Source organism: Argopecten irradians, chromosome 7 (genome assembly GCF_041381155.1).
Source record: "Argopecten irradians isolate NY chromosome 7, Ai_NY, whole genome shotgun sequence".
In the NCBI taxonomy this organism is placed as follows: Eukaryota; Metazoa; Mollusca; class Bivalvia; order Pectinida; family Pectinidae; genus Argopecten; species Argopecten irradians.
In genome coordinates this window covers 30,202,166-30,226,289 of record NC_091140.1, presented here as the reverse complement: position 1 = coordinate 30,226,289, position 24,124 = coordinate 30,202,166, and the positions used below count along the sequence as shown (strand labels likewise).

The 24,124-nt window shown below is 33.3% G+C and overlaps 1 protein-coding gene across 1 annotated transcript in view; it reads right to left on the bottom strand.

Annotated features, from left to right (window-relative positions):
* Positions 1–24,124, bottom strand: part of LOC138328106 (cholecystokinin receptor type A-like) — a 56,532-nt gene that overhangs the window by 8,207 nt on the left and 24,201 nt on the right. The window lies entirely within an intron of this gene.

The following is a 24,124-nucleotide window of genomic DNA, read 5'->3' as shown; positions in this document are numbered from 1 at the left end:
TATGTTTTTGATATGTTTCCATGTATCCCTATGTCCTGGAAAAGTGGTTCGTTGATAAATAATATCGATTTTCGTTTATTACAGTCACGTCTTATTGTGAGCTAGAGCGTCATCGGAATATCCCATTCATATACAACTTTAAGAAAATGAATGGTTTTACAGTTTACCATAATGAAGTTACAGAAGCTACCAGACTATTCCTGCCGCCAGTGTATGTTATGATGTATAGAAGTGTCGGTAAGTAATCTAAGTAATCTTTGTAAGGGTTGAATGGTACCTCGAAGAACATCTTTCACATGAAGGAATTACAATTAAATTCTCCTTTATATAACACAGTTACAAAGAAACGTTTTCCTGGTACAACCAAAGTGTGTCAAGGTGAGGAAATCCTCATTTGACAAATGATGAAATAATAACTATTTCAGTATCTTTCTTTGGCAGTGTTAACTTTCAATGATATATCAATTAAACGCCAGATAATTCTATAAACAAACGATAACCGTTTGTTTTATTTTTTATATCAAATTTCGAGTCATGATATAGGTCACACTTATTCTAAAATGATGCCAAATTGCTAGAGTTGAATACCAACATTTCTGCGCCGAATGCGAAAGAAATGTTATCAATTCTCTATCATTCGCTTATTATAAGACTACTCTGGTGCCAGTCGATCGAATTATGAGAAACTTAATAATGCCAAACCATTGTACGTGTGCCGTCACAAAACCCACCTCAAACGATATAGGTGTTGCAATGTATGTAGCACTATCTTTTTTTCTATTCGCCTTCAGAAGAAAACAGAAAAAACTAAAACTTCTAATTCTGAAAGATTGTTTGGGTTATTTATACTGCATACCAAGAAAAACGATGGGTGCATTAATATTTCTTTACATTCATTCAAAAAACTGTAATGTTTTGATGCAAACGATAAGTGGAAAAAATACCGACATTAGCATAGTTTCATGGAAAGTCACGAGAGAAGAGAAATGTCCTTTCAATTTTCGGTGGTTGTGTAAACAATTACAAGACAAAATTGGAGATCCTTTTTAGCTACCCAGTCGCAGCAATCGTAACCAGTAATTATTTGCATTTATTATTTGTATCATTTACATACTGAATCGAAAACAGGCGTGATATCTTTAAGTCCTTAGTTAATCTTTTCATGAAATACACTTAAATGTTCTAGAGAGCATCCGGAAACTAGTTATTTGTCGTCTGTTCAAAGTAATGACTATTACCCATAGCTGTTTTAGGAAAAGGGACATAGATTTTCATTCCAAAAGCATTTTTGTTTGCTTCACAAACAACTATTTCAATATTTACTCTTTATAAGACCACGTCAGTTTCGTTTTTCACAACGGGGTTGAAGCTCTAGAGGAAGGAGACAATTTGTTAGGCAATGGTAAAACTATCATGTTGGATCCTCGATTTCACTTAGGCAACCTAGCGTCCTGAAATAAGAACCGAAGTTTTAAAATTGACTATAAAACAAAAGCGTATGTTCAAGTTACACAAATAATATTTATTAACTGAATGTAAACAAAGTACTTGAACCATAAGGCAATTTGTCTTGCGTTAATCAGTATTTTAACACCATTTTGTAAACGAAGAATCAAATTTTGTTGGAACTGACATTTTGGGATCCACAGAAGCAAGTGGAATTTATATAGAGGTGGTCACTTTACAGGTTTTATTGTTTATAATTACAATTTCTTACTAAGAAAGAGGAAAATACTACGTAACATTTATTATTATAGTTCTGAATGTGGGAAATATTACGTCTACACGAGTTGTAAGGCAAGCTGGCTTTTCTTAAATATCGTTTAGCTAAAACAAAGAGTTTTTATTTTTCCAGTACCATAGCAGTATAAAGATAAGGTTTAGTTGTTAAACTGTTATTGATTAAATTATGTTGCGGCCTAATTCTTCAATTTTATGGTCCACAATAAAACAACTTATCTGTGTGTTTATGACGGAGAACATTTGTATTTCTTAGATAGAAATACTGTTACAATTTTAAGCACGAATTATGTTGACAGTAAGTTCCCGTTAAACCAAATCTCATTACTCTGATCTTAGCGTTAGCTGATTTATCTTAATACACTTGTGTACTTCAAAAGTTTGTTTTTCTTGGTTCAAAGTGATGTGTTTTGTAAATCGTGTCCACTTAAAGATTTACGAAATACACTTAAGATATTTTTATTGTGGATTGTTCACGCAATCTAAAACAGATGTGAGACTGGCCTATTATCAATTATCGTAAAAATGAATAACTCTTTTCTGTTGCTAAATTTTCAATTATGATTATCATGTTAACTATAAACATTATAGTATGTTAAGTGTAGTTGTTATTGGAAGTATAATTAAAATTACAAAAAGTACGCTGATGAGTAGAGTTTTGATTACCACATGATACTTGAAATGGACAATTAACACAATTTCATAATGCAGTGTTGTATGTTATAAATAAAAAAACGCAGACTCGCTGACCCAGTTTATCATTTATTTATAATTTTTTTTTCTTTGTTTTCATACCAAATCTGGCTTCTTTTTTTTTTTTTTTTTGTTTTGCATACCACTATGAAAAAAAATCCGAAAATGGCGCGAAACCCCGACGTTATCGTGACGTCACAATAGAGACTTTGACGTTGCGTATTGATTTGGAAAAAAAAATCCCTTGAAAAACTTCTATAATGTTACATTTAAACATACTTCATTCCATGAAATAAAGAATAAAATGAATTATAAGTATTGATGTCACTATTTTTTAATTTTATCGGGTTATGAAAAAAAAAATTGATTGCAAACTTTTGTGCGTATCCACTACGCGGATTCACACAGTTTGCAAACAAATTTGTTTTTTCATACCCCGATGAAATTAGAAAATAGTGACATCAATGCTTAAAAGACCTCAATCAGACACAGGTGATCTATCTAATTATTTTATAATACTTTCCACGACATGTAAATACCTTTAACATCGGTAATCACCGATTGGATAACGTTTATAATATCTTATAAGCATACACAAATCATAAAACAAGAATAGTTAATAAAATAGTTAATATTTGATAAATTGTAACTAATGTTTATGAGGCATCATACATTTTGTCTGTGCTTTTGAATGTTTTTCACATCTTTATTCATTAAACCTTGTTTTTCAATAGATTACTGAAGAAAAAGTATCATGTCAAAATGTTCGCTCTGCAAATATAGCTCTAACATGGGCAACTACGCTGTTTACATTTTTTAACAATAGGTACGTGAATTAGTGATTAGGTCATTCCTTTTAACTTTATATGATGAGATGTTTTCATAGTTTGAACTTTTAATGTGTACATGAATGAGTATTTTGGCCCCTTGATAGAGACGAGTTCATGGCAGGTGAAAAGATGTTGGTAATGTTAATATTGACAGCTATTTCATATCTTTGCAACAGGACGAGAGTAGTGTGACACAAGCAGGGCTCGAAAACAGTGACCACAGACTTGGACTTACTGGTTCGCCGCTCTACGTACAGAACAAAAGTAGCAGGCTACTATGTAATTTAATTACTATATTATATGAATTGCTTTTGCGAATACATATATATCTCTAGCCAAAGCGATCACAAAATTTGAATGGGAATGACACAACCATACAATAGCTGTCATAATCCTGAACAGGAAATGAAACAAATACATCCATGTGTGAGTCGGTAGACTAAAATATGTTAATTGTGTTACGTCAATCATTCCTTAAAAGTATATCTATGTTATCAGAGAAAGAAACTGTTCTTAACTAATCCTTCAGCAATACATACTCAAACTGACCCAATACAAGATAACATTAATTCAAAAAATACTTCTTCCTCTTTGGCATGTCTGTCTAACTTTATAGTGTCCTTTAGTTTAGCAGGCGTAGTCAATTAAGTTATAAAGGTCGAACATTGTAGAAGATGATTCCGTTAGGGTTCCGGATTCAACTACCTAATCCCTCCAAATTGGAAAACACTTCCGTCGATTAGAATCCAAACAATCACGCGCTGTATTGAGAGAAAGCTAGACAGAAGATTTATATGGAACCTCGAATCACAGTGTCATACCTTTATACCTGAAAGTGCTGGATATATCCTTCTTGGTGTTAATTCTTCAGCTTTGTCTTAAAGGACCGTGGTTAAATGTATATCGATTCACATCCTGAGAGTTGTGGCAATATTAATCCTGTAATTGACATGTTCTTTTTCTGACACTAAACTTGGCAAGTTAAGTGCATATTTATGTATTGTTCACTCAGTTGATAGGTTATGTCATACGTCAAAAATCACTAAGAAAGAAAATAGGAACACAACACGATTATCCAATGACTCAATGGGATGTCATATTCTGTGTCTTTGGGTGTATGCTGCAGTGAGCTAGTACAATAAAACAGATGGCATGTTTCGCTATTAGCATCAGATATGCATACACCTATCTATCATGTACAGTGGACGAGTCTTTGTACAGGTTAAATGTTTTCGAATTTATTATACTGATTTTAAAATCACTTGAAATTCTTCTGAAAAAGGATGAACAAGTATATGTTAATGCAGTTATAAATTTTTGCGGGGTTGGGGTGGTAATTTGGCAAGAATTTGACCTTTTGTGGGTTGGGTGAAATTGACACGACTTTGATATGATTTTACCTAAAGACATTTAAGGCAGGACATTTCCTAAACCAACATTATTAGTCAGAGATGTTATGCACACTGAACCTGAACACTGCCGAAGGAAAAGGCAAAACACCTTTTACTTATTTGTCTTGTTGATACGAATTTGCAGTGAACTATACTTGAAATTTGAAACGTGTATCTAAAAGTATTTACTGCTGCAACGATATTCGTTCCTTATTTTCTATTAGGCGTGTGGGATGTCATAACAAGAATCAAAGCAACAAAACGATGACGAAATTTGAGATGATACCTTTTGACAAATAGGTTCTCAGAGCCATAACTACGACAGTATAACTTTTCAAGGCAGTATATTAAAAATGAAAAGAAGAGAAAACTTTCTTTGTTAGCAAAGATAGTAATATAATACACATTGTCACACAATTGTTTTGACCTTTCAAGAAAACGATATCTGTATAAAACATCCAATTAGCAATAAAGACTGTCATACAACATCCTACATACCATTGATAATTTATAGTATTTGACATTTATCCACGAGAAATTCTACCTACATGTCTTCATATTAAACTTTGCAATAAGATCGCTATCTACACAAATTATCTGTGTTCTATGGAACACCCACAGCATTTATTATTGATCATCAAACTCATCTGTTTCGCCCATGGATGGCATCTAATAAAAAGAACAACGATTTTCACAGGTATTTATTTCAAAAAGACTTATTTGAAATACAAAATAACGAGCGAATGCTTCATTTACTTGAGTCGTGGCTAAGATTTAGAGTTAATGGCTAAAAATGAGTTATAAGCTAGACATAGGCGGTTAGAAGCTATAGACGAGGGCTCGTAGCTTTTAAATGGGGAATATGTCGAACAAATACGTAAAATTCCTTAAATAAATAAGGGGGTTCAAGAATAGAAATAAAGAAGATTCTAGTCTATAGAAAAATGGAAGCTTAAGACGAGAAATGCTGTTTGAGGCTAAAAGTAAACGGTTGAAGACAGGTAGACGTAATCGAGAAGGAAGCCTGCACAGCAGTACCCGCATTGTGAATTAATCAAAAGCTATGTTCTACCAAGGGGACCTTGCACTAGTCTAGACACATCGAGGCACTGATCAATTGGTATCGTATCATTTATAACTTACTCAATGAATTGATTTTAAATTTGATGTGATGAGGCAGACTTATTTTGAACAGAAAACTCTTTGATAGTCTCGTTTGATGATATTTTTAAAACAAAAAACTGTTTCATAATCTCGTATGATTACTTATTTTGAGTAGAAAACTGTTTGATAATCTCGTATGATTACTTATTTTGAGCAGAAAACTTTTTGATAATCTCGTATGATGACTTATATTTAGCAGAAACCACTTTGATGATCTCGTATTATGGCTTATTTCGAACAGAAAACTATTTGATTATCTCGTAGGATGGCTTATTTTGACCAGAACCCTGTTTGATAATCTCGTATGATTACTTATTTTGAGCAGAACCCACTTTGATAATCTCGTATTATGGCTTATTTTGAACAGAAAACTATTTGATTATCTCGTAGGGGTGGCTTATTTTGAACAGAACCTTGTTTGATAATCTCGTATGATGGCTAATTTTGAACAGAATATCCTTTGATGATCTCGTATGATTACTTATTTTGAACAGAAAACTATCCGACTATCTCGTATGATGGCTTATAAATTCTGAACAGAAAACTGCTTGATAATTAAGCATTGATGTCACTAATTTTTAATCTTATCTGGGTATGCAAAAAAATGTTTGCAAACTTTTGTGAGAATCCGCGTAGCGATAAAATTAAAAAATAGTGACATCAACACTTATAATTAATTTTATACTCTATTTGATAAAATGAAGTATGTTTAAATGTAACATTATAGTGGTTTTTCAGGTGATTTTTTTTTCCGAATGAATACGCAACGTCAAAGTCTCTATTGTGACGTCACGATTACGTCGGGGTTTTGCGCCATTCTCGAATTTTTTTTCAGTGGTATGCAAAAAAATATTGGCCAATCAGAAAGCCAGATTTGGTATGAAAACAAAGAAAAATTAATTATTCTCTAATGATGACTTATTTTGAGCAGACATCCGTTGATTATCTCGAACAGTATGATGACTTACTTTGAGCAGATGTGATTATTGAAAAGTTAATGTTATAAAATTTATAACCTGTATTGCTTTTTTCAGAAACATACTCAAGTGATTTTCTGTTATATTAAAAGTTACCTTAGAACAGTAACCTATGGTAGCGGAATCTCCACAGTGTTGAAGAAAGATGTATTGGTAATGACAGACTGTCTTTAATCATGTACAGATCTATTGGCTTTTCCTATCACAGTTTGTACAGCGTGTGTCGCTACTATCAGAATTACACACAGTCGCTATGATTCTATCCCAATGACGAAATGACCTTTTCGAAGCTTGCTGGAGATATACATGTGTATTGACCGGCTTAGCTTGTTTGGGGATTTTTGTGTTTTCTTGGCAATCAAAACTTTCTCTTAACGAGGATAAAAAGCAAAGGTTAAACTACCATGCCTCAATCTATTGAACATCAACATGGGCATAGGCTTCCTAATAGCTTACAAATTGGATAATCATTATACACTCTCAAAGTTTAATTGCGTTATATTGCAATATCATGGCAACGTTAACAAGGAATATATCGAAAACGAATTATGGGTCACCAGGTATCTTTATAATTTCACAACAGAAACCCCCTTGAACCTGTGTGTTAGACTAATTAACTTGTAATCCTGGTTCTAATTTATCATGCTTTTGCAGTGGTGAAGGTCAGATCTACAACGCCATTGCGCATCTGCTTTGATCGGCGGTAATTATAAGCAAATGAATAATTCAGCACGGTAATGGTTTTAAATGGCAATTCAATTGTTGGGTTGGAAATTTTCAGAGCTGATGGAGACATCATTAGAGATGATGCCATGAAATGTTATATTAGGATGGACTCGTTAAATGATTATGTAAAACGACATGATAGCATTGCTCGTTTTCCTGCGCACGACTATAATGGAATGTTAGGGAAATTATGTTTGATTTTTTTATCCAATTTTTCAAAACCAAATTTTCATATTTTGACATGCTCTGTTAGTACACGAGTATCCTTTTTTTTAAATTTGTCTTATCATTAATTCCTTCATAAAACACAAAAAGTCCCAGTGGACAATGTATTACATTTGTGATGCACACGATATAACATCCATTAATATCCCATTATTACCAGAATATATTTAAAGCGTTAACATTGAAGTATATATAGAAAGCTATTTGGTCCTTGACTTCTATGAGACCTTTGTTAATTTGTTGGTACGCCATGGATGTACATGCTTCTTTAATACAAACACACATATTGATTTAAAAAATGCCAAGCAAGAAGACCATCATCGTACATGATATCAGCAAGTCTCTATAATTATTAATTTCCGGATCATGGACATTTTGCAAACGAAACATATGAAATGAATTTATCAAAGCCGTTAGTTAGAATGCATTAATGTATTAATGGTTGTACGTAAAAGCTTACCTATACCACTTCCACACATGTTCTGAATGTATGAGAATGTATCAAATTGACCCTATTACCACTAACTATCGCCGTTCACATCTTCATACCGTAAAAATAATTTCAGTTATGGGGAACACACGCCTTTACCCATCAAAGAATTACAGATATTAATGTTATGACGCTAACACAACTGATATGTATTTGTGTACTAGTCTGTGAAACGCCCATATTTAAATCCGCACAACTACGCCTCCTTTTCGTGCAAATACTTCCACATTGTTTGGTGGCCTTTTTATCTCATATTGAGCTTGTGTATATTTTGTAATGTCTTGTAATACACGTTTGTGTTAATTGTTCAGATATATAGTAAGTTCTGGATATTCAACTAATTGATTAACAATTAATTTAAATAACGTGTATGCTATGTTCAGGGTATATGTAAACAGTTTATCATTTCATTCTAATCATTTCATTCTGAACTGGAAAGCCATTCCGTGAGTAACAATTTTGCAATTTTGTAGCGTATAGCTTGCTATCATTACTATTCCAGTTATGTTATGGTTATGTTGTAGTTATACACTGATTTTTCCTAATTGTATCAAGTCAATTTTTGAAACAGTTAATGTTCACCATTTAAATTCCATAATGAAATGTTTCTTTTTTAGAGTTAGAATAATTTAAATGTGCCTTCAGGTGAGAGTGTATAAATTAAACGTTGGCAACGTTGTTAAATATGTTTCAGAAGAAAAAGACGCCTTTTAGAAATAAAATATCTATGCCTAGATTTTTCTTTTGTTTATTCCCTCACAGGCTGATAGATATGGTTAAAAGGGTTGAAACTAAATATCTTTATAATTTGCAGTATCTTAAGGTCCTTTATCAAAATAATGAATGGAAGATTATGAATGATTAGGTTTCCCTTAAGATTTATATAAAAGACATTAAACTTTTGGTCATTATTGGTTCAACTGAAATAAGAAATATTTTTTTCTGGTAGTCCTGCAAGCTTCACATTGCCAAAGCAAGACACATGGTATCATAGGTACTCTGGTACTCAGTTAATCGTTTAAGACCAATGGTCTCTTGTTTCACAAAGTGAAATACATAACGAAATCCATATTTGCTAGTTAAAGCTTCTTTTACGTTATACTTACCAGATTTAGGCTTTAGGTAGCGATCCGAGTATGGCTTTATCTTCACAAGCATTCTTTTAGTTTGATTAACTGAGTGTTTTATTAAGATATTTATTGAATGATACTAAAACATCATTTGAAAACAATTATTACAATCCTTGCTAACATGAACAGCAAGAAATTCTTCGCTAAATCAAGATTGGTCAAAATTCAATTTCGTATGCTGTTAATTTAGCTGGTGCTGTACATATGCAAATTCGTCAATACATTAATTTGTTCGATGTAAATTTTGTGATAAAAGGAGGTATGCTTAAATAAGCAGACATACTTTACTAGCACACCAAAAGGCGAAGAAGAAACCAACACTACGCATTATACTGAATAGAAGATCTAATCTTTGATGTAGTATAACTGTCAGAAGGACCAAAACAAATCGTTTTATGTCCACGTATGGTCTTTTCTTTGTTGTAAACGAATGACAAGATAATAGCCGTTTAACAGGGACAAGATTCATCATTGATGTTTAGATCAGTGTACACACCTTGCAAAAGGAGCAAAGATATCGGGTATCAGGGATTGATAGCACCATCACTTCATCAAAATTGGTAGACTATTTACAAGTGTATGATGCCATTCATCATTTTACCACACTACGCATAGGTGCCAGGAGTTGTGTGGTTCGCCAGCGATAGTGAAAAATCATTAAAAGCAACAGTGGCGTTCGATCAACTAGCTGAGCATTTCGAAGTGGAATCATATCGCCTGGTACGAAATATACGTGTGGGTGTATATAACACATTGTCACTTGTAAATGTATGGTACTGTGTACTGTAAATCACTTCAATTCCGCGGATAAAAATGATAGCGTCTTCATTTCTAGTATTTTCAACACATTAGAGAAAACATAATTCCGTGATCAATGACTTTTACAGCGACAATCGCGCATGCTATATTGCATGTTATATGCGAAAAACCACAAAAATATATCTCGCAAAATAGTTTTTCCATACCTGCCTTTCGATTAATAAAATTAAGAACTGATTCAATTAAAAAAATCTTTTCAGCAATGCTCTTGCTTCATTATGTATTATTGGGCACGTTCAGAATAGCAACATTCCCTTGATTGTTATGAAACCAGTCTTTGTACTATGTATTTACGATATTGAAAACTATGGAATAACCAAACGATAGACAAATTAGAATCTACGGAAGATTTCTATTTTTTGGTCTTAATTAAGAAAATATGTAAACATTATTTGTTTAAAAAATACCATATATAAGGGATAAGCATTATGCTCATTAATTTCGTAGACCTGGAATGATGGGTTTTGTTTATTTTGGTTTCAAATCCGTGTTCTGCTGAAAATCACTCATATTTTTTCGTGGGTAAATGTTTTAAGATAAATTGTAAATGTCAATAAGAGGCAATGAATAACAGAATATGTACATTTAATTTTTATGTTTATATCTATCTATTTGACATATCCTTTTGCATAATCTCTCTACACTTATGTAAAAATTGCTCTGGTTAGGCTATTGGTATCTCAGTCTTTATCAAAGCAGACAATCTAATCAAGGTCCATTATTGTAATTAAGCCCCGAATTGAATATCGCATAGGATTGTCGTGCATGTTAATACATATACATTTAGCTGATTTTCGTCTACGTAAACACAATAGACATTATTGTAGTGAAGTTGTAAGGAAGCCCTAACTAGCGGGAATGAATACTTACTTCAAAATTGGAATTTGATATCAATATTGATGACAAATAATGAAATCGGACCATCATATGGTGTTATCTCGGGAATCTGTCAGACACGATTTGAAGAAAAAAACGAAAAGGTAGTTGTAGAGAAGAGATCTTTAAAGTATGTACTTGCCGATTCCATCAAATGTTCCTGAGATCTGTGATCAGTTAATTGTGCTGGATATGTGATATTGGTGACTGATCTATTCTTTATTCAATGGGATTGATTTCATAAGATCATTAAAAGAACATACGATATCGGTTGTTACAAAACCCAAATTTTGTAAGAGCGGATTGTATTATTGTAGGGATTGAAAATAATCACTTCTTCAGGTAGTTGTTAGGAAAACACCCTATACTTCACAATGAGATGTAAGACAATCCACAAGTACCAGACAATAACATGACATCACCACATGTGTAGGAGACAGAGTTATCAAACATGGTTCTGTCAAGTCGTTAGGATGTATGAAAACTCGTGAAATAACTTTTTTGGTCAGCATTCGACATGCCTCGTGCTGATCAGTAATATTTATTTCGTGATGAGATTTGTTTTAATTTAAGAAGGATAAAAACAAAACAACTTATCTTGTGGTATAAGCTATACAATGATATCATGTTCAGAAATGAAAGTATCCAACAAGGTGTAATAATTGAACCAGATTTATTAGCTATTTATGCCAGTATTAAAACAAAAAATACACACATCATAAAAGGTCTATCTTAAAAGGTGTTTCGATATGTCAAAGTCTGAGTTTAATTAGAAACCTTTCTCCTGAACATTCTGCCCGACAATAATGGGATCCGATGGGGATTAATGTTCAGTAACGCAATGCCATCATTAGGATTTCGACTAAATGAAATAACGTTACAGACATGTATACAAGTCTACAAGCAGAACTATATAGGTAGCGTTAGATTGCTGATGGCTTTGATCCGTCTGGAACTAAAACCTTTCCCGTGTTATGTAAAGCAGCATGACGAAGTCAGCACTTGATATTTAGAGTGTAATGTTAGACTTTCAAGAGCGTTTACAATTATTCTTTACAATTTGCATCAATCTATGATCAACAACACTAGAGCTCGTTCCAGACACGCGCATATATAGGTTCTGTAGTTTGCTTATTTTTGCTCCGATCACCGACTTATATGTCTATTCTTCATTCTACAAGTATCAGACTTGTAAAGAAATGTACAAAAAAGCAAGTACATAAAATAATAGATAATAGAATCTCAAGTCACCCACAAAATAATATACATTCAGCTGGTCTTTACAGGTGTATATGTAATGTAAAGAGTCAGAAGTATTCATACTTAGGGGGTGACTAAAACTGAGACCTTAAAGCAATGGAACGAAAATCCATATTCATGGAGGGGATGATTGTGTGTGTCTAACCCATTATTCCATCGGTTTAACTAAATACCACAATATATGTCAGAACAATTGTTGAAATTTGAAATGATATAAAATGGAATTTGCCAGAACTCGATATCTGAACAATATGATAACTATTCTCGATAAATTAAATGATGTCCGTATGGAGTTTCGGAATATAAAGTAGGGGTCATGGCTGTCAAGTGGTCAAAATGTCTCGTCACACTACCTTTATCAAGTATATGCTAGTTTCCTGATTCTACGACATTTTGTTCTTCAATATCTATAAGTTCCATTTAATGTTGTCTATGCTTTTTTAGAAATGGTGTCAGAGTAGTGTTGGCTAGAACCCAAGACTCTGGACTTATTGGTCCGACGCTCTATCAACTGATATACTGGAAATCACCCCTAGTGCGAAGCTAGAAGGCGCCCATATCGCTACAGACATGTACACTATATACAACTAGCACCTACTACAAATAACAAATGCTCACATATCTTATAAATACAATATAGTGTACAATGAATCAGTGAGACTAGATTTATTGCTCAGAGTAACATAGGATCCTACTGTGTTTGTCCAGTTCCCTTCCCCTATGGTTTCCATGTCCCATTAATCACAGAATCGTCGACATTATCGGCGAAAGTGTGATATCTGAGAAGTATGTTTTACTAGAGAAATTACTGAACCGCCATTTTGAACGACTAAAGCGACATTTATCGCCGCATCCTAGATCCCGTAAACTCTCGTGAGAGTATATATGATGCCGACAAAATGGAGAATTTCTACAGCCGACACCGCTAGCAAGTCAAACATTGTAAACAAGATGAGACAGAAGAAACACGTTTATGTGCAATAATCCACTTATATGTTGACAACGCTTTTTAATGACAGATAAAAAATAGCAAACCACTTCAATTTAGCACAACTAAATAACGAGGAAATCATATAAGCATTTCAAGTTTTGGTTTTTTTTGTTTTTTGTTTTTTTTTATTGCAAAGAACGATTTTGTTTCACCAAGAAGATTATTATAGTTGAAAAGACGTCACTGGCACGTTTATGGTAACAATGATAAGATTTTTATTCTATGGGGCTGTAAAATCTAAATAAGGGTTCAATACATTTCGTATGCGAGCACATATTGTAACATGAGAAGTGATATAAGTTGTAAAATCTTAACTGTCGAGGATTTTTAATGGAAGAGGGAAATCGTGGCCTTTAGAAAACTAAAAACCAAACTATTTACATTACAATACAATTTCCCGCTTCTCATAAAAAAATAACCGAAAGCATGTGAATGAATACTGTAAAGCAGATAAATTTCGCGAATGATTTATTGTCGCTGTATTTGCGTTTTCACTGAAATCTACGAGTTTTAAAAACCAGCGAAATATACAGATATCCATTGATATATATCATGAACCTGACATCAAACGTTAATAATTCGAATTAATGGACCGTAAAATTTAACCGATGCCGATATATTGACGCTGTGAACTCTGCCGAACATTCATTCAGTGGCTTTGGTGTCACACCACCATTTATCACCATCATCAATATTCAAATGATGTCATAGTGATATTTTTGTGTGTGTGACTTTTTCTCAAGGTTTAAGTTTTCAACTAATTTGATTGGTAGAAATAGTCATGGCTATTCTGCATGGAACAAGAAAGGGAAAACATGTAGCGGACAGAGAGGGATTCGAACCCAGAATGTTCTAACCACTGAGCTAGCTGGTCATCAATGATCGGCCTAGTACACGTGGCATCTGTTTTTGTATTTGTAGTATAATTGCAATCACAAAACACAGAATTCACCACAACAAAATTAACTAATGTCACAAAATACCCAATGCCCACATTGACGTCCGTTATATTCAATCAATACATTGTGTGTTTTAACGCGGAGACGAAGCACATCATAGTCACTTGAGGTTCTCACCATTTTATGTAGCGATATCAACTTCACGTTTGCACCCAGACAGTGAGTTTGTCAAACACCAGCGCTAAAAGTCATGTTAACGTCTATGTAGAAGAAAATATATCATATTTTTCACCATCAATAGAAATGAAAGTTTCTGGACAAATAGCGGTGTTACTTTGGAAAATTCAAAACCAAGATAAAAACTATCGAGACGCGAGAGCGTTGAAAGATTGATTATTTCAAATAACACCGTAATCTATTACATTATTACTTGAAATGTGCATCTCGTTCAACAATTTGTGTAAAATGTTTTTGAACGAGCAAATAAGTGAAGGGCGTCTAGGTTTGCTGTATCCACTTACAATTGATGTTTTCATGCTACGTAGAAATGACTTATTACGTCATCATACATCAGAGATTCCTACATAATATGTCTTTCAGTCCAAAACTGCTTGTGGCGTTTATAAATGATATATTTATGGTTTATTTGTCTGCTTTTTTGTTTTTAGGTTCTTTTTCTCATACCTGGAAGCAAAATGGAACACGTGCGATGAGAGCATATTGGTTATGTTCGTAACGAAACCCCTACCAACAAAAGCGGGAGATTAAAAAATTCTAAGTTCATACATAAAAATTTGGAACAAATCAGGATTGTTCAGTTTCAGTTTTATGAAAAATACACCCACAAGGAAATCAAACTATAATGTGTTTTAAAGGACTGAACGTTATCTTACTTCAATAACAACATCTGCAATATTGGTAAAATACAATGAACAACCTACAAGTATATTGATCATGATCAAGCTCACAATTGCTTAAACAGTAAATGAAAACAGATATATACGGTCCTGTTAAAACAGTACTAATTCCAAGAATAATCAGTGGAATATTTCATAACGAAATCCGATATTTCTATCCGAGTCAAGTTTCTCGGTCATACCGTGTCAAATGGAAATGTTTTTTTTTTTTTTTTTGCTTACGTTATCTCTGACATTCAATCGTGTTCGGTCTACATTCGGGTTTCTCGACAATGTTTATAAGGCATTTGTAACATGACATACAGTACAAAAATATCAATTACGATCATCATTTATGTTCAACGCATTATAAATGAAGCCGTATTTCTTATCCAAAATTGACCTTAAATTATTCAAGAAGTCATCTTTCTATACTGTGGAGGTTGAAAAGCTGACAGTGAGTAGCATATTTAAGGTCTGGTTAAACGAATCATTTTGCGTGATTGCATTGTTGCAGTGAGACCCACGCGACCAATCGCAGCGTGGCAGAAATTGAAATGTGCGTCAGAACAATGCTGTCGAAGATAAGAATTGCATTATGGGATATTCTACTGTATCCATCCCCTGAGATAAATAGTGTTGGTCTCATTATCATTTAATCCTACGCTCGCATTTTGTATCCTACGCTCGCATTTTGTAAACAAATCGTAAGTTTTAATGTCAGGCAACATTCGTTATCACTTCACTGACATATGTCTACTGAATGCACCTAATTACCTACCAACTTCCGTTTCGTATAAATTTCACTTCCGGTTTGTTCCCCGTGGCATCGATATCCTACATTAAAGACGGTATTGCGTCCTTTACAGAAAGGCATTTTATATACGTAATAACTAGCAAATTAAAAACAACGAAATACAAAATAATCAAACGGACAATGGTGATAATGTTAAAATTTCCTCACTATCTAAACATCACTGTCTAAACATATTCAAATATCTTTCTTGAAAACACAAAAATAATACATAAAAGTAATTGAAACAATATGATATGCGAGTTTGGTGGAGGTTCTCTCGATTAGAAGTTATAGGAAGTACGGGGATTTCACGTTATATGTGACAAAATGGTAGTGTTGTGGAGACACTGGACGAGTTTGGCTTCCGAGGGTTTCATTACTCGGGAGTCAACTCGACCAGAAAGTGATATGTGGGTGTCCGTTGCCATTATCGACGTAGTTTACACCTAGTCATGCTAGTAATCGGAAGGATTATGCGAACCTGTACTTGCGTGTGACCGTAGCTTATCTGGATATTTTGAGCATAAGCACCAAATTGGTCGCAACAACTGGATAAAGATTACCACAAAAGTCACCTAAAATGTGGCATGAATAACAAGGTGTTCAGTTTATCACACTTTGAAAACAGATAGATCTTTTTACATTTTTGAAGAATTATAGAAAAATATTATTTCAAACAAATTACATAAGTTAAAAAATAGTAATCAAGAATTTATTTAAAAAAATAAACAAGCGTTTGATGTTAAAAAAACAAACTGTTTTATTACCTGACATGTCATGCTATCTGAAACCTTTCTAATTTTTATAAAGAAATATTAAAATTGTCCATATGGTTGTAAAGATAAAATACATTAAATAATAGGTTGTTTGATTAGTTTGTATCATAGCATGTATGTCACTATCTGATGAATGGCATTATTTTTTGGCCGAGGACAAAGACGCCAAATTACAGCGACCATCTGGCAAATGTCTCACGTTGGCCTCAAATTCACAATAAATAGGTAGAGAGGGTTAGTGGTATGATATGACAAATATCTAAACGACTTGACCAAGGCTGCAAACTGCAGCGAACATTGATAGATCTCTTCCACAGCAATCGAATTAGTATTTTTCCCATCATCAGTTGATCGACCCAAGGGCACGTCCACTGAAAGAAACTTTAGAAGTCGGCATTGATTAGGAGTGATCAGTTGGCACCCGCTCCATCACGTTTGGTAACTCTTGATGTGGACATGTCCAGTTTGACAGGACCAATTCTATTTCTATGAATAATGAACAGTGTAAACTGGACCTAACTTAGTATTGTACTTTTCACACCTACAAATAAAGACGCAGAAGGAGCGAGTTCGGGGTTCGCTATAACAAAGATCACGTCGTCTTTCGCACAGTACGGCAATGATACCGACGGTACTGTAAACTTATATATTTGCGCTAATTGCATTTGCTACATGTTGGAAGCACTAACAGCAAATACTACAAATGTGCAATACACATCAAAATAGTATTTGCGCTAAAACAGGATTACGCTAAAATAGGTACACTTGTACGTCTGTATTATCCGTTAAATTGCGTTTTAGAAATAAAGGATTTACCCCATTAAGAACAAAAAGTGATAAAAGGGTCAATTGGAAATTAATTTGAAATTTCATAAAGTATATTCCTTTTACAGAATCACAGTGATTGAATCTTTAAATCTAGGATGCGATGGCGACAATTTAATAATTAAAGACTACTAATGAAATGTCTAGAAAAAGCAACATTATGTTTGATTTTTTGTTGTTGCACTTTTGTTATGAAACAAAACATCGAAGGAGTGGAACAATATTGTTAATAGATATTAAGTCTCCATCGGTCGATATACCGTCGGCAGAATACTAATCGTCTTCTCTTTGACTATTTAAACACAATCTCGATGTTTTCATATCTAATGTCAGGCTTTAATACTACAAAGCTTTGCGAGCAATCTTACAGGAAATTATCGCAATGCGTGTTGGAGACAATATAGAGAAAATAATTATCAAAGGGGAGGGTAAAGGAGAGCTAAAGTACTCAAAGTCATATGAAAATTTTCAAATCAGGAAGTCCTGTAAAGAAATAGTGAAAATTGAAAATAAAGTAAGACAGTTATTCGTTATGCGAATAACGCATAACTGTCCAACTTCACTTTGCTTGTTATCCAGCACTATACGGGTATAAGTAAAATAATCCAATATTTTGTACGAATTTTATTTATTACATGGAATGTACATGCAAATTGTCACTGATATCGATATTTTTTCTTCAATATAGTGGTAGCGTAGGGGGCTTTTTTAAAGCTATGCTTTAGACGTAAACAAAAGCTGGAAAGGAACATCCACAATCAAAATCGGGTTTAATACAATTTTCCCACGGGATAGTTACATAATTTTGCATATCTATGCTAAAATCGCCAGTGTAGTTGACATAAACCATAGCAAGTAATACTTCCTTTGATAGGCGTCCGGTGTAGATGTCTGTATTTTGTTCTACATTGAAGTAAAATGTAGATAAGTATAAAAACAAAGACACAAAAATTCATGGGTTCAGATATTTTTGCAGATATTTCCATTTTCCTGATACAGACAAACTGAATTAAAAGAGGAAATATATTACAGGTTTCCTTTTTTATTAATTTTGATTATATATAGGTATATCAGTACTGCTAACAAGCATTGGATGTTAAAATTGGCGGTTTGATAAATATTGTAAATTATTTAAATAGGTTTTAACAGTTGCATTTTAGATATAGTATATCTGTTTTGATGATATATGAGATGCGCATTCATTCACTCAGATACAATATCAAATACTTAGTCATGCTTCACCTTATAAACTATAAGCTCATTCTCGTTTAACTTGATTTAATTAAGCACGCAGAAAACGCAAGCCTCCATTTTTTTTTTAAATATATCAAAACTTTTCGTAAGTATGTTGCATAAAAACCTATTCGTATACAATGTATACATAATGTTTATTAGCACATGGTACATTTTGTTGTAGATGGATGTTCGGCAGATCTTATTGTTTAACATGTATGGATATCCTAATTTTAAAAATGTAATAAAACCTTTGATGTATGAGAAAGACTACTCTTTCATGTGTGGATATGAAGGATACGAATATTCTTCCCTCTGAATTACAAACACCTTTTGCAAGCCTCGGGTTTTACTACGTTGTGTGGCTGTCAAGTAGAATATCTTTATAATTCATATCCACATATTGAAGTGACTCATATGATGCTCGTCAACAATATATCAAGTTAACAACACATTCCAAATATAATGGATGGGTTACTGTTGTAAATGTTTTCGTTCTTTGTTCTTCCAATTTGTGCAGAACACGTTAACACCTTTTTATTTTGTGGTCGAAAGGACGCAATTTTGTTAACCGTCACTGTATCAAATAAAAAGGCACTTAATCATAAAAAACTATTTGTTCCATTTAATGCTAATGGTTTCATCGTTTTGCTTTAGAATACAGAGCTGTCACGTTATATGACAACTGAACGCATGAAATGGCATCAAGCTTTTGTAATAAAGGCTAGAAGTTGTTTATGGAAATCGGAGAAGCATTAAAGAAATCACGTAAACAAAATTTACATACAACTTCCGATACATGTATAAACTGCAAACCACATTGTTTCGCGTATACATTGTGTCTTCATTGTGTTTTCAATATGTTCGCAAAATACAAAGCACCATGATTAATTATCTTGGCTGATAAAAATACACTTTTAACAATAATTCACGAATCACGACTTTTTGAAAAAGAAACAATATTTCGCTAGGTACACATATGTTATATTAGTTAGCCAATTACAATAATTAGCATGAAATTGAAAGTAACACTAATAAATATATAACTGTGACAAAAGTTTGTATCTAGTACTATAAGACATTACATAACAAAGTGGTTTTTTGATACAGATATTCATAAAAAATATAATGTTCCCGAAAGATATTATTTCACTAAGCTAAACTAATTCTATTTTAACCTTTATTGCCTCCAGACGTTCCATATAATCACTTCAAATCTACCCATAGATATATCCTGTACATTAAAAAAACCCTGATAAAACAACTGTATGACTAGACGGCATTCCACATTGATAGGACACAATCGATAGCGCGATTAATTAGTTCGTAATAACAATGATGCTGCAATGTTGTTAATGTGCGCTACCTATACCTAGTGTGAATGCCCTCTATCATGAAAAGACGGCTTTAATTCATCAGGATTATCGTGACAGCTGATAAATGTAATACGGTCTTTATGACTATGAACGCCATTTGCCCTTTCTCTCGGGATACCTTAAAGGGTTGTCGTAACTTCTGTGCTGATATTATTCCATTATCTACCCGCAGCGTATTATATTTCATCATATTGTTATACTGTATATTGCATTACGAATACAGCAAATTGCGGATGATGTTTTCGCGATTTCACGGGTCATGATCGTAGAAATTTGATTCGTGATACAATAAATATTGATTGAATACGTATCCCTGAAGCAAAATCGCGAAATTTGACTCGCTAAATTTTATAGGGCCGCGGTAGCCGAGTGGTTAAGATATCTCGACATATCAAAACATGCCCTCCATCTATAGGTCGCAAGTTAGAATCCCATGTGGGGCAGTTGCCAGGTACTGACCGCTGGTCGGGGGTTTGTCTCCAGGTACTCCGACTTTCCTTTCATCGATAAACCTGGCCCGTCCTTACATAACCCTGGCTGTTAACAAGACATTAAACTAATAAAACCCAAATAAACCCGATAATTTTAATAATCCTAGTAGTTTGTCCAAATCGCGAAAATCTATAAGTATGCCGAAACGTTTTCTTTAGAGTTGCCAATAGACCATAAGTTATTGATAAGATTTTTCAGCAGAAATCTAGTACTAGTACAATCTAGTTTGAAACTCAGAAGCAGAAATGTCACTGATGCAAAATATACAAAGAATGATAGTATTGATGTTTTCAATATCGTAGAGACTGGTAACCATTCTACGCTCAGCTCAATAGTATAATAGTAATTTATTTATGACCATTGAGTAAAACTTACTTCAACATCATACATCTACCATTCATAGCTTATCATCAACATGCATATATTGCCAAGCTGCTGTTCATCTTATCGTTATGTGTATAGATCCCCCTCTGTGAGTTATACAGAGCATAGCAATCACGGTAGATAACAATATCGATGGAATTTATTCAATTAATGCTCAAGATTCAAGTTCGCCGGTTTAACATATAAGCCGTATATTATATAAAAAAGTGATATTTTTAATGTTAATGTTCATCAGTTTTATAGAAAAAAGCCTATAAATATTGAGCATTAGGAATACACATTGCGGCTTCAAACTTGAACGCTATACATCTATATCAAGATGGAATATTGCTATTGATTTGTCAATTAAAAAAATACATTATCTTTTTTTATTCCGTCAAGATAAAACAAATCACACAAGGTTTAAATAACGAAGTCTTCACGGTTTACTACAGCTCGATAGTGTCAAAATGTATATATATATGAATTCAAAATGACGTTCAATTAATAAAGTTTATCATATTTATTACTAATTTTTCTGTACAAAAAAAAATAAGAAAAACTTTCTTAAACGTTTTTGTTATTGTTAGAAAATAACTACAGCGTATTCAGTTCTGTTTGATATGGAATTTATTTCACACGAGTGAATTATTAGTCAAAAGTTGCAAAAGACACTATTTACTTTACCCACTCGTCTGACATAAATTCCTATCAACAATCATTAATTATATAACACTATTCATTTGAGGTGGTTTTTTGTTTGTCTTTTGTTAGATAGAGAAGCATTAACGAGTATAGAAAGCCGAGTGATTTTAGTTTCGTCGATTTTGTAGAATATATAAATCTCTTTCAAAAATTGCTTCTTTGTGGTGAATGTGCTCCGTTATCGGATGTTATCATGTCTTAAAATGTTGTTTGCTTCACATACAATGTATATGCACATAGGAAGTATTATCAATGGTTACTGCTTAATGAAACTTTGATTTGATTATTGTTATCATGGAAACTATTCGGTATTTATTATCAGTACACCGGATGTTATTTCTGTATAGCACCGGTAGAGGTTTATATAGGTCAACCTCGATCCAATCTTCTTGTTGGTGCTTTTATTTGGTTATATATATTCTAGATTATAATCGTTCTTATAGTACCGTACTTAATCAAACCGATTATCTGATAACAACTTTCTCATTATATTTTTTATTTTATTTCAGATAACCACACGGTAAGATGACGTTAATATATATAAATTTTACCAGTAGTCGTTATTATAATCTTATCGAAACTGAAATTACCCATATGTAGGGAGGTCATTAAACTTGTTAGTTCATCCCATTTGATTGACTAAAGTGGATGACAGAATAAAGGTCCCGATTTTGTACCGAAGTAAACGTTATCGAAGGCTTTTATAGTCACTTGGTAGAACGAATATACGTACCCGGCCTACTATACCTTTCGGCCACTAGCAGTAATAGGCACCAATTGTAGCTCTAAAGACGACACCATTTTCTGTCAAAAAGTCTTTTGAGCTACAATATTGCAGCTAGTCACTTGGTAGAAATAGGTCAATGACAGAAACTTTCTCTAAACATATATTATATTTCTTTACTTCTTCATATTAATTGAAAAGTTTAATTTCAACCTTTCAGTAGCATATATTGTACGAATATCAGCCACAGTGGAAGCCACTTAAATCCATTTGATCTATATATATCGTATTATGTTTTGGTCTACATACTTTGTGTTCTCTTATTGTTGATCGATATAATGTATTATCACATATTACCTGTATGGACTGAGACATTTTGTGACATTGCATGGACTGAGACATTTTGTGACATTGCATGGACTGAGACATTTTGTGACATTGTATGGAATGAGACATTTTGTGACATTGTATGGACTGAGACATTTTGTGACATTGTATGGAATGAGACATTTTGTGACCTTTTATGGACTGAGACATTTTGTGACATTGTATGGACTGAGACGTTTTGTGACATTGTATGGACTGAGACGTTTTGTGACATTGTATGGACTGAGACATTTTGTGACATTGTATGGACTGAGACATTTTGTGACATTGTATGAACTGAGACATTTTGTGACATTGTATGGACTGAGACATTTTGTGACATTGTATGGACTGAGACATTTTGTGACATTGTATGGACTGAGACATTTTGTGACATTGTATGGACTGACACATTTTGTGACATTGCATGGAATGAGACATTTTGTGACATTGTATGGACAGAGACATTTTGTGACATTGTATGGACTGACACATTTTGTGACATTGTATGGACTGACACATTTTGTGACATTGTATGGACTGAGACATTTTGTGACATTGTATGGACTGAAACATTTTGTGAAATTGTATGGACTGAGACATTTGCAAATGCCTGGTTACAACCACTTTGAAAAAAAAATTGCATTGACTTGTACTATAGTTATTGCGCTTTGAAACCATTTTTCAAAGTGCATTTTCTGTTAATAAAATAACTATCAAATAATTAAATGGCTTTTTATCGGATGACCTATAAAACATCAACTTCTATAAAATATCATTGATAATACGGTCTAATTTGTACCAAATTATTGATAACAATAAATTGTGTCAATACAATACATAGGCCACTTCACTTCGCTATAAAAATCAACATCAACATGAATTACATTTCTCGCTGTTGTATTCATTCATTATCACGTGTACTTTGTAGCCGCATTAAGCTAGTCAGAGCGTCCTCAGATGAGCCCCGCAGAAATGTTCCTGTAAACCGCCATTACTACCGACGAAACAATAAATAGCATTTTATTATCATTTACAATAGTCTTCAGAAAATGCATTAATCGTCAATTTGTAAACCTTCCGTTGACATTCTCTATCGATATTCTCTCAATTCTGTATTGAATAGAACTAATGAACTGTGAAGATGTGCAATATTCAAATGGGGTTTTCTTTCGAAAGCTAGTGTTTTAACCTGCTGTGTACTTAGGTGAGTAATAGTAAGACTAGAAAACCGATAGAATTGTGAAATTAATATTACAACACATGATACCACCCTAGTTAACTTAACTTTTTCATTTCAAACCAATTATAACGATTACAAAATCAAAACCATTTATTCAAAACCAGTTAAAATAAATCGA